The following is an 8,718-nucleotide window of genomic DNA, read 5'->3' as shown; positions in this document are numbered from 1 at the left end:
TGGCCCAATGCCATACATATGGTAGGCATTTAATTACTGATTGTGTTTGGATAATTTGGGAATTTTCGACTGTGGTAAAATATACATAAAATAATACTTATTAACCATTTGTAAGTGTATAATTCAGTGGCATTGAAATACAGTCATAATGTTGTATAACAGCCACCATTATGTATACCCAAAATGTTCTCATTATCATCAACATAAACTCCGTTTTGTTTTTAGAGACAGTGTCTTACTCTGTCACCCAGGCTGGAATGCAGTGGCACAGTCAGAGCTTACTGCAGCCTCGAACTCCTGGCTTCCAGCCATCCTCCTGCCTCAGCCTCCCACACCCCATGCTGGGATTACAGGCATGAGCCACCATGTCCAGCCTTCACAAACATAAACTCTGTACCTGTTAAATAATAACTTCCCATTCTTTCCTCGCCACAACCACTAGTAACCACAATTCTGCTTTCTGTCTGTGAATTTGTCTTTTCTGGGTACCTTATATAAGTGGAATCATAAAATACTTGTTTTTGTGTGTCCGTCTTAATGGACTTAGCGTGTTTTAAGGTCCATGTAGTAGCATGTAGCAAAATTTATTTTTATGGCTGAATAATATTCCATAGTGTGCATATACCACATTTTATTTGATCAGTTAGGTTGTTTCTACCTTTTGGCTATTGTGAATTATGCTGCTATGAACATTGGTGTACAACTATCTGTTTCAACTCCTATTTTTGGTTCTTTTGGATATATACATAAGAGTGAGATTACCGAGTCATATGGTAGTTCTAGGTTTAACTTTTTTTTTTTTTTAAAGACACAAGAGTCTGGCCGGGTGCAGTGGCTCACGTCTGTAATCCCAGCACTTTGGGAGGCCGAAGCGGGCAGGTCACAAGCTCAGGAGTTCGAGACCATCCTGGCTAACACAGTGAAATCCCGTCTCTACTAAAAATACAAAAAATTAGCTGGGCGTGGTGGCGGGCGCCTGTGGTCCCAGCTACTTTGGAGGCTGAGGCAGGAGAATGGTGTGAACCCGGGAGGCGGAGCTTGCAGTGAGCCGAGATCTTGCCACTGTACTCCAGCCTGGGCGACAGAGCGAGACTCCGTCTCAAAAATATAAAAGAAAGTGCTGGGCGCGGTGGCACATGCCTGTAATCCCAGCACTTTGGGAGGCTGAGGAGGGTGAATCACGAGGTCAGGAGTTCGAGACCAGCCTGGCCAACATGGTGAAACCCGGTGGGTACTAAAAATACAAAAAATTAGCTGGTAATGGTGCCGGGCACCTATAATCCCAGCTATTTGGGAGGCTGAGGCAGGAGAATCACTTGAACCTGGGAGGCAAGAGGTTGTAGTGAGCCAAAATCACGCCACTACACTCCAGCCTGGGCAACAATGCCAGACTGTCTCAAAACAAAAAAGTAATCCACTATTGCATGCCAATTTGGCACAAGATGTCAGATACAAAGCAAAACAGATGGGGTATTTCTGATGGGCATTTCAACCTTAAAAGTGAGAAACTAACTTCACTATTCCAGTAAAGACCTAGGGAAAACCTCCTTCCTAATCTGCTTGTTTCTCCAGTTATTTATTTCAGTTATTAAAACAATTTAGTTTTTTTACTTTTTATCTTGAGCTCTACTCTAGTATACCAAATTTAGTTTTAGAATATTTATTAAACAATTCGGCTGGGGATGGTGGCTCATACCCATAATCCCAGCATTTTGGGAGGCTGAAGCAGGAAGATCGCTTGAGGTCAGGAGTTGGAGACTAGCCTGGGCAGCATAGTGAGACGCTAGCTACAAAATGTAAATTTAGCCAGAGATAGGGTGCACACCTGTAGTACCGGCTGCTTGGGAGGCTGAGGCGGGAGGATCCCTTGAGTCTAGGTGGTCAAGCCTGTAGTGACCTATGATTATGCCACTGCACTTCAGCCTGGGCAACAGAACAAGACTCTGTCTTTTTTTGTTTGTTTGTTTGAGATGGAGTGCTAGGATTACAGGCATGAGCCACTGCACCTGGCCAGCACTTTCTTTAAATAGACAGAGTTTTGCCACATTGTCAAGGCTGGTCTTGAACTCCTGGACTCAATCCTCCCACCTCGGCCTCCCAAAGTGCTGGGATTACAGGCGTGAGCCACTGTGCCTGGCCGAAATAGTGGATTTCTGAATCAGGGTTTGGAAGACATGGGTACAGTTGCACCTGCTATTGAAAGTGCATCTGTTTTTCACATAGGAAATGTCTGCAAATTATGAAAGCATGGTCATAGCTCCACCCTGTGGCATGTTACTTATAGTTAAAATTAATTGTCCAAATTCTATTCAGGCTGGGCCCAGTGGCTCATGCCTGTAATGCCAGCACTTTGGGAGGCGGAGGCGGGCGGATCACTTGGGGTCGAGACTTGAGGTTTCACCATGTTGGTCAGGCTGATCTCGAACTCCTAACCTCAGGTGATCTGCCCGCCTCCGCCTCCCAAAGTGCTGGGATTACAGGCATGAACCACCGCATCTGGCCTCAAATAATAATAATAATAAATTCTATTCAGTCTGTTAGATCATGGATGAGACCTTGTCTCTACTAAAATTCAAAAAATTTAGCTGGGCATGGTGGCATATGTTTGTAGCCCCAGCTACTCAAGGGGCTGAGGCAGGAGGATTCCTTGATCCTGGGAAATGGAGGGAGCAGTAAGCTGAGATCGCACCACTGCACTCCGGCCTGGGCAACAGAGCAAGACCCTGTCTCAAAAACAAGAAAATTGAGGGCCGGGCGCAGTGGCTCATGCCTGTAATCCCAGCACTTTGGGAGGCCGAGGCGGGTGGATCACAAGGTCAGAAGATTGAGATCATCCTGGCTAACATGGTGAAACCCCATCTCTACTAAAAATACAAAAAATTAGCCGGGCGTGGTGGCGGGCGCCTGTAGTCCCAGCTACTTGGGAGGCTGAGGCAGGAGAATGGCGTGAACCTGGGAGGCGGAGCTTGCAGTGAGCTGAGATCGCGCCACTGCACTCCAGCTTGGGTGACAGAGCGAGAGACTCTGTCTCAAAAACAGAAACAAAACAAGAAAATTGACAATGGCTAACATCTTTAGCTAATAAGACAAATAATTATTGGATATTTTCCCTCCTTTTCCCTATGTTTGACATATTCTAGTCCTTTTCAGTGCATAAAGCTAGGAAATATGTAGTATATAATCCATGCACATAAACTTCTGTTTATTTCTGTATCTGTCCTTGTGTTATAAAACAAAAACTAAGTCCCTCCAACTTCAATCTGGCACCACAGGATTCATTCTAGCTGTCTCTCTTAGTTGTAACAGCAAGAAACCTGGCTTCTCATTATAATAATTTGCTCATTTGTTCAATCCTGGTTACATATATTTTGGACTTAGTAAACCATAGCTCTGAGAAATGGATTTGCCAGCTAGAATAGTGTTTGTACACAGTTGTTTTCAGTCTTCAGTATCTATTCAAAACATGTTCCAAAGCTATTTAATTATATTCCTTTCTCCCCCACTCTCTTCAGTGTGGTTATGCAATTCATTTGCAATGTGATTGTATTCATTTCCCCAGACTTCATTCCATCTTTCTCTCCACATCTTGGTTGATTTTTAAATTACATTCAGTAAAATTCACTATGGGGTACAGTTCAGTTAATTTTGATAAATGCTTAGAGATGGCTACCCACCACCACAGTTTCACACAGATAATCTTAAACTACAATCACATCACTCCCAAAATGTCTTCATGCTGCCTTTTTCTTTTCTTTTCTTTCTGAGACAGGGTCTTGCTCTGTTGCCCAAGCTGGCATGCAGTGGTGTGATCAGGGCTCACTGCAGCCTTGACATCCCAGATTTGAGCAATCCTCCTGCCTCAGCCCTTTGAGTAGCTGGGACTACAAGCGTGTGCCACCATGCCCAGCTAATTTTTTTTTTTTTAATTTTAGTAGAGACCAGGTCTCACTATATTGCCCAGACTGGTCTCGAACTCCTGAGCTCAAGCAATCCTCCTACCTTGGGCTCCCAAAGGGCTGGTATTACTGGTGTGAGCCACTGTTCCCGGCCCATGCTGCCTTTTTATAGCCAACCCCTCTCCCTACTCCTTCCAACCCGTGGCAACTACTGGTGTGTTTTTTGTCTGTAGTTTTATCTTTTCAGTAGATAAATGGAATCTTACGACATGTAGTATTTGGATCTAGTTTCTGTCATTTAGCAAAGTGCATTTAATTCTTTCATGATGGTATGTGAATCAATCATTTGTTCCTTTTTATTCCATTGTGCAGATGTACCCTTGTTTATTCATCTCTTCACCAGTTGAAGGACATTGGAGTTATTTCCAATTTTTCATGATTATTCATAAAGTTGCTATAAACATTTACTTACTGGTTTTTGTGTGAACATGTTTTCATTTATCTTGGGTAAAATAAATAGGATCACTAGGTTGTAAGGCAAGTATATGTTTAATTTTATAAGAAAATGCCAAATTGTTTCCCAAATTGTATCATTTTACGCTCTCACCAGCAACCTATGAGAGTTCTGGCTGCTGTGTATCCTTGGCACTTGGTAGTGCCATTTTTTTTTTATGTTAGCAATTCCGATAGGTGCATAGTGGTTTTAATTTTCCTTTCTCTAATGACTAATGATGTCCATCCTTTCATCTGTTTGCCATCTGTGTGTCTTTTTTAGTGATGTGTCTGTTCAAATCTTTCATGCTTTTGTTTTTGTTTTGTTTTGTTTTGAGACAGGGTCTGGCTCTATCACCCATGCTGGAGCATTGGTGCAGTGGTATAATCTTGGCTCCCGCCTGCAACTTCCACCTCCTGGGCTCAAGCAATCCTTCCCGCTCAGCCTCCTGAGTAGCTGGGACTACAGACACATGCCACCAAGCTTGGCTAATTTTTGTATTTTTTTGTAGAGACAGGTTTTCACCATGTTGCCTAGGCTGGTCTCGAACTCCTAAACTCAAGCCATCTGCCCGCCTCGGCCTCCCAAAATGCTGGGATCACAGGCCGGGCATGGTGGCTCACGCCTTTAATCCTAGCACTTTGGGAGGTCGAGATGGGCGGATCACTTGAGGTCAGGGGTTTGAAACCAGCCTGGCCAACATGGTGAAACACTGTCTCTGCTAAAAATACAAAAAAAATTAGCCAGGCGTGGTGGTGGGCACCTGTAATCCTAGCTACTTGGGAGGCTGAGGCAGGAGAATTGCTTGAACCCAGGAGGCGGAGGTTGCAGTGAGCCGAGATGGCACCACCGCACTCCAGCCTGGGTGATAGAGTGAAACCCCGTCTCAAAAAAAAAAAAAAAAAAGTGCTGGGATTACAGGCATGAGCCACCACACCCAGCCACATTTTAAAATTGTTTTTCTTACTGTTTAGTTCTGAGAGTTCTTTATATATTGTGATATAAGTCCATTGTAAGACATGTGACCCGCAATTATTTTTTGTACATTTGTCAAAAGTCTGTTTCTTGAATCTCTATTCTGTCCCGTTGATGTATGTGTCTACCTTTCATCAGGGTCACACCATTGCTTTATAGTAAGTTTTGAAATGAGTATGAGTCTTCCAATTTTGTTTATTTTTTCAACATCGTTTTGGCTATTCTAGTTTCTTTGCCTGTCCCTATAAATTTTATAATTAGATTGTTGTTATCTACGAAAAATCCTGCTGGGGTTTTTATTGGGATTGAGTTTTATCTGTGTTTTGCAATTTTAGCATATAGTCCTGCATATAATTTGTTATATTTAAACCTCAATATTTCATTTTAGGAAATGCTTTGTAAATAGTATTGGGTTTTTTGGTGTTTTTTGTTGTTGTTGTTGTTGTTGTTTTTGTGGGGGTTTTTTTGTTTTTATTTTTTTAGACCTAGTCTCGCTCTTCGCTCAGACTGGGGTGTGCAGTGGTGTGATCTTGGCTCACTGCAACCTCCACCTCCTGGGTTCAAGCGATTCTCCTGCCTCAGCCTCATGAATAGCTGAGATTACAGGCACCTGCCACTGCACCTGGGTAATTTTTGTATTTTTAGTAAAGATGGGGGTTCACCATGTTGGCCAGGCTGGTCTCAAACTCCTGACCTCAGGTGATCCACCCGCCTCGGCCTCCCAAAGTGCTGGGATTATAGGCATGAACCACTGTGCCCAGCCTGGTATTGGTTTTTAAATTTCAAATTTCATTGTTCATTACTAGTAAATAGAAATACAGGCTGGGTGCAGTGGCTCACGCCTGTAATCCTAGCACTTTAGGAGGCTGAGATGGGTGGATCACTTGAGGCCAGGAGTTAGAAAGGCACCCAGCCTGGCCAACATGGTGAAACCCCATCTTTACTAAAAAATACAAAAATTAGCCAGGCATGGTGGCACATGCCTGTAGTCCCAGCTACTCTGAAGGCTGAGGCACAGGAATTGCTTGAACCCTGGAGGTGTAGATTGCAGTGAGCTGAGATCATGCCCCTGCACTCCAGCCTGGACAACAGAGCAAGACCCTGTCTCAAAAAAAAAAAAAAAAAAGGCCAGGTGCAGTGATTCACACCTGTAATCCCAGCACTTTGGGAGGCAGAGGAAGGTGGATCACCTGAGGTCAGGAGTTCGAGACCAGCCTGGCCAACATGGTGAAACCCCATCTCTACTAAAAATACAAAAATTAGCTGGGCGTGGTGGCACGCACCTGTAATCCCAGCTACTTGGGAGGCTGAGGCAGGAGAATGGCTTGAGGCAGGAGAATGGCTTGAACCTGGGAGGTAGAGGTTGCAGTGAGCCAAGATTGTGCCACTGCACTCCATCTTGGGTGACAGAGCAAGATTCCATCTCTAAAAAAAAAAAAAAAAAAAAAAAAGGTATTCCCTGATCTGTTAATTACTTTAATTACTGGGAGAGGCGTGTAACGTTTCTTACTCTGTTGGTGAATTTGTCCATTTTCCCTTGTGTTCTGTTAATTTTTTTATTTTTTGATACAGGGTCTTGCTCTGTTGCCCAGGCTGGAGTGCAGTGGCACGATCTCGGCTCACTGCAGCCTTGATCTCCTGGGCTCAAGTGATCCTCCCACCTCAGCCTCCCAAGTAACTGGGACCACATGTATGCACCACCATGCCCAGCTAATTTTTGTATTTTTCTTAGAGACAGGGGTTCACCACGTTGGCCAGGCTGGTCTCAAAATCCTGAGTTTAAGCAATCCACCTGCCTCGGCCTCTCAAAGTGCTGGGATTATAGGCATGAACCATTGCGCTCAGCCAATTTTTATTTTATTTGTTTGGAGACTGTATTATTAGACAGATAATACTCCAACATGTGAGCTAGAACATTAACAAGCAATTTATACCTAGGTATTTGTGAACTACTTACCATCCCAGGTTTCTGCCTCCTCGATTTGAAGTAATAATATCCTGTCTTACTCTTTCTTTTCCTTTTTTTTTTTTTTTCAGACAAAGTCTCACTCTGTTGCCCAGGCTGGAGTGCAGTGGCACAATCTCAGCTCACTGCAACCTCCGCCTCCCGGGTTCATGTGATTCTCCTGCCTCAGCCTCCTGAGTAGCTGGGATTACCGCCACCACACCCGGCTAATTTTTATATTTTTAGTAAAGATGGGGTTTCACCATGTTGGCCAGGCTGGTCTCAAACTCCTGATCTCAGGTGATCTGCCCACATCAGCTTCCCAAAGTGCTGGGATTACAGGTGTGAGCCACTGTGCCCGGCCAAGTTTTTTGCTTTTTTTTTTTAAACTACATATTTCCCCATTTATTGGCTTATGAGTTATATACTGTCTTCAATTTATATTACTTAAGTGGTTTCCTTTAAAACTTTAATACAGATACTTAAGATCTCACATTTATCCCTACTCTCCATCTGATAATACAAGGAGCTTAGAATGCTTTAACTTCCTGCAGCCAATTAAGCCGACTGAGTTCCTTTCCTCATGGGGGCCCAGTGTGCAATGGCTGTAAATAGCAGCTTCCTTGGTAGTGTATGCAGCCTGTTTGTTGTATGGGTTGCTCTAAGGGACCTTGGAGACAGTCCTTTCAGATGGCTGTTCATGTTTCCGACCTTACACTACCCCAATGTAGGCTCCAAACTGGCATGCGAGGTGCCTTTGGAAAGCCCCAGGGCACTGTGGCCAGGGTTCACATTGGCCAAGTTATGTCCATCCACACCAAGCTGCAGAACAAGGAGCATGTGATTGAGGCCCTGCGCAGGGCCAAGTTCAAGTTTCCTGGCCGCCAGAAGATCCACATCTCAAAGAAATGGGGCTTCACCAAGTTCAATGCCAATTAATTTGAAGACATGGTGGCTGAGAAGCAGCTCATCCCAGATGGGTCAAGTACATTACCAATCATGGCCCTCTGGATAAGTGGCGGGTCCTGCACTCATGAGGGCTTCCACTGTGCTGCCGCCTCTTAATACTCACCAATAAATTCTACTTTCTGTCCACCTAAAAAAAAAATGCTTTAACTTCAGTTACCCCTCTCTCTTATGTACTTTTAGTCTGTTATTTTAGTTTTATCCTGATTCCCTCACATAAACATTATTAGTATATTATTAGTGTTGTTTTATACAGTTGTTTAAATTTATCTACTTTTTTTGCTCACTGTTCCTTTTTGCATCTCATTCTTTCCTTCAGTGATTCCTTTCCTTCTTGAAATAATTCCTGGCCTGGCACAGTGGCTCATGCCTGTAATCCCAGCACTTTGGGAGGCCGAGGCAGGCGGATCACCTGAGGTCAGGAATTCGAGACCAGCCTGACC

General features: G+C 43.9%; 1 non-coding gene across 1 annotated transcript; it reads left to right on the top strand.

The window, feature by feature from the left end:
- Positions 1 to 7,857: 7,857 nt before the first annotated feature.
- LOC112207293 (small nucleolar RNA SNORA70) lies at positions 7,858 to 7,992 on the top strand. Its single transcript, XR_002941725.1, has one exon. It is a non-coding gene; the product is annotated as a small nucleolar RNA SNORA70 (small nucleolar RNA).
- The last annotated feature ends 726 nt before the right edge of the window (positions 7,993 to 8,718 follow it).

The sequence above is a fragment of the Pan troglodytes genome, chromosome 1 (genome assembly GCF_028858775.2).
Source record: "Pan troglodytes isolate AG18354 chromosome 1, NHGRI_mPanTro3-v2.0_pri, whole genome shotgun sequence".
Classification (NCBI taxonomy): Eukaryota; Metazoa; Chordata; class Mammalia; order Primates; family Hominidae; genus Pan; species Pan troglodytes.
This window is presented reverse-complemented; position numbering and strand designations above follow the sequence as displayed.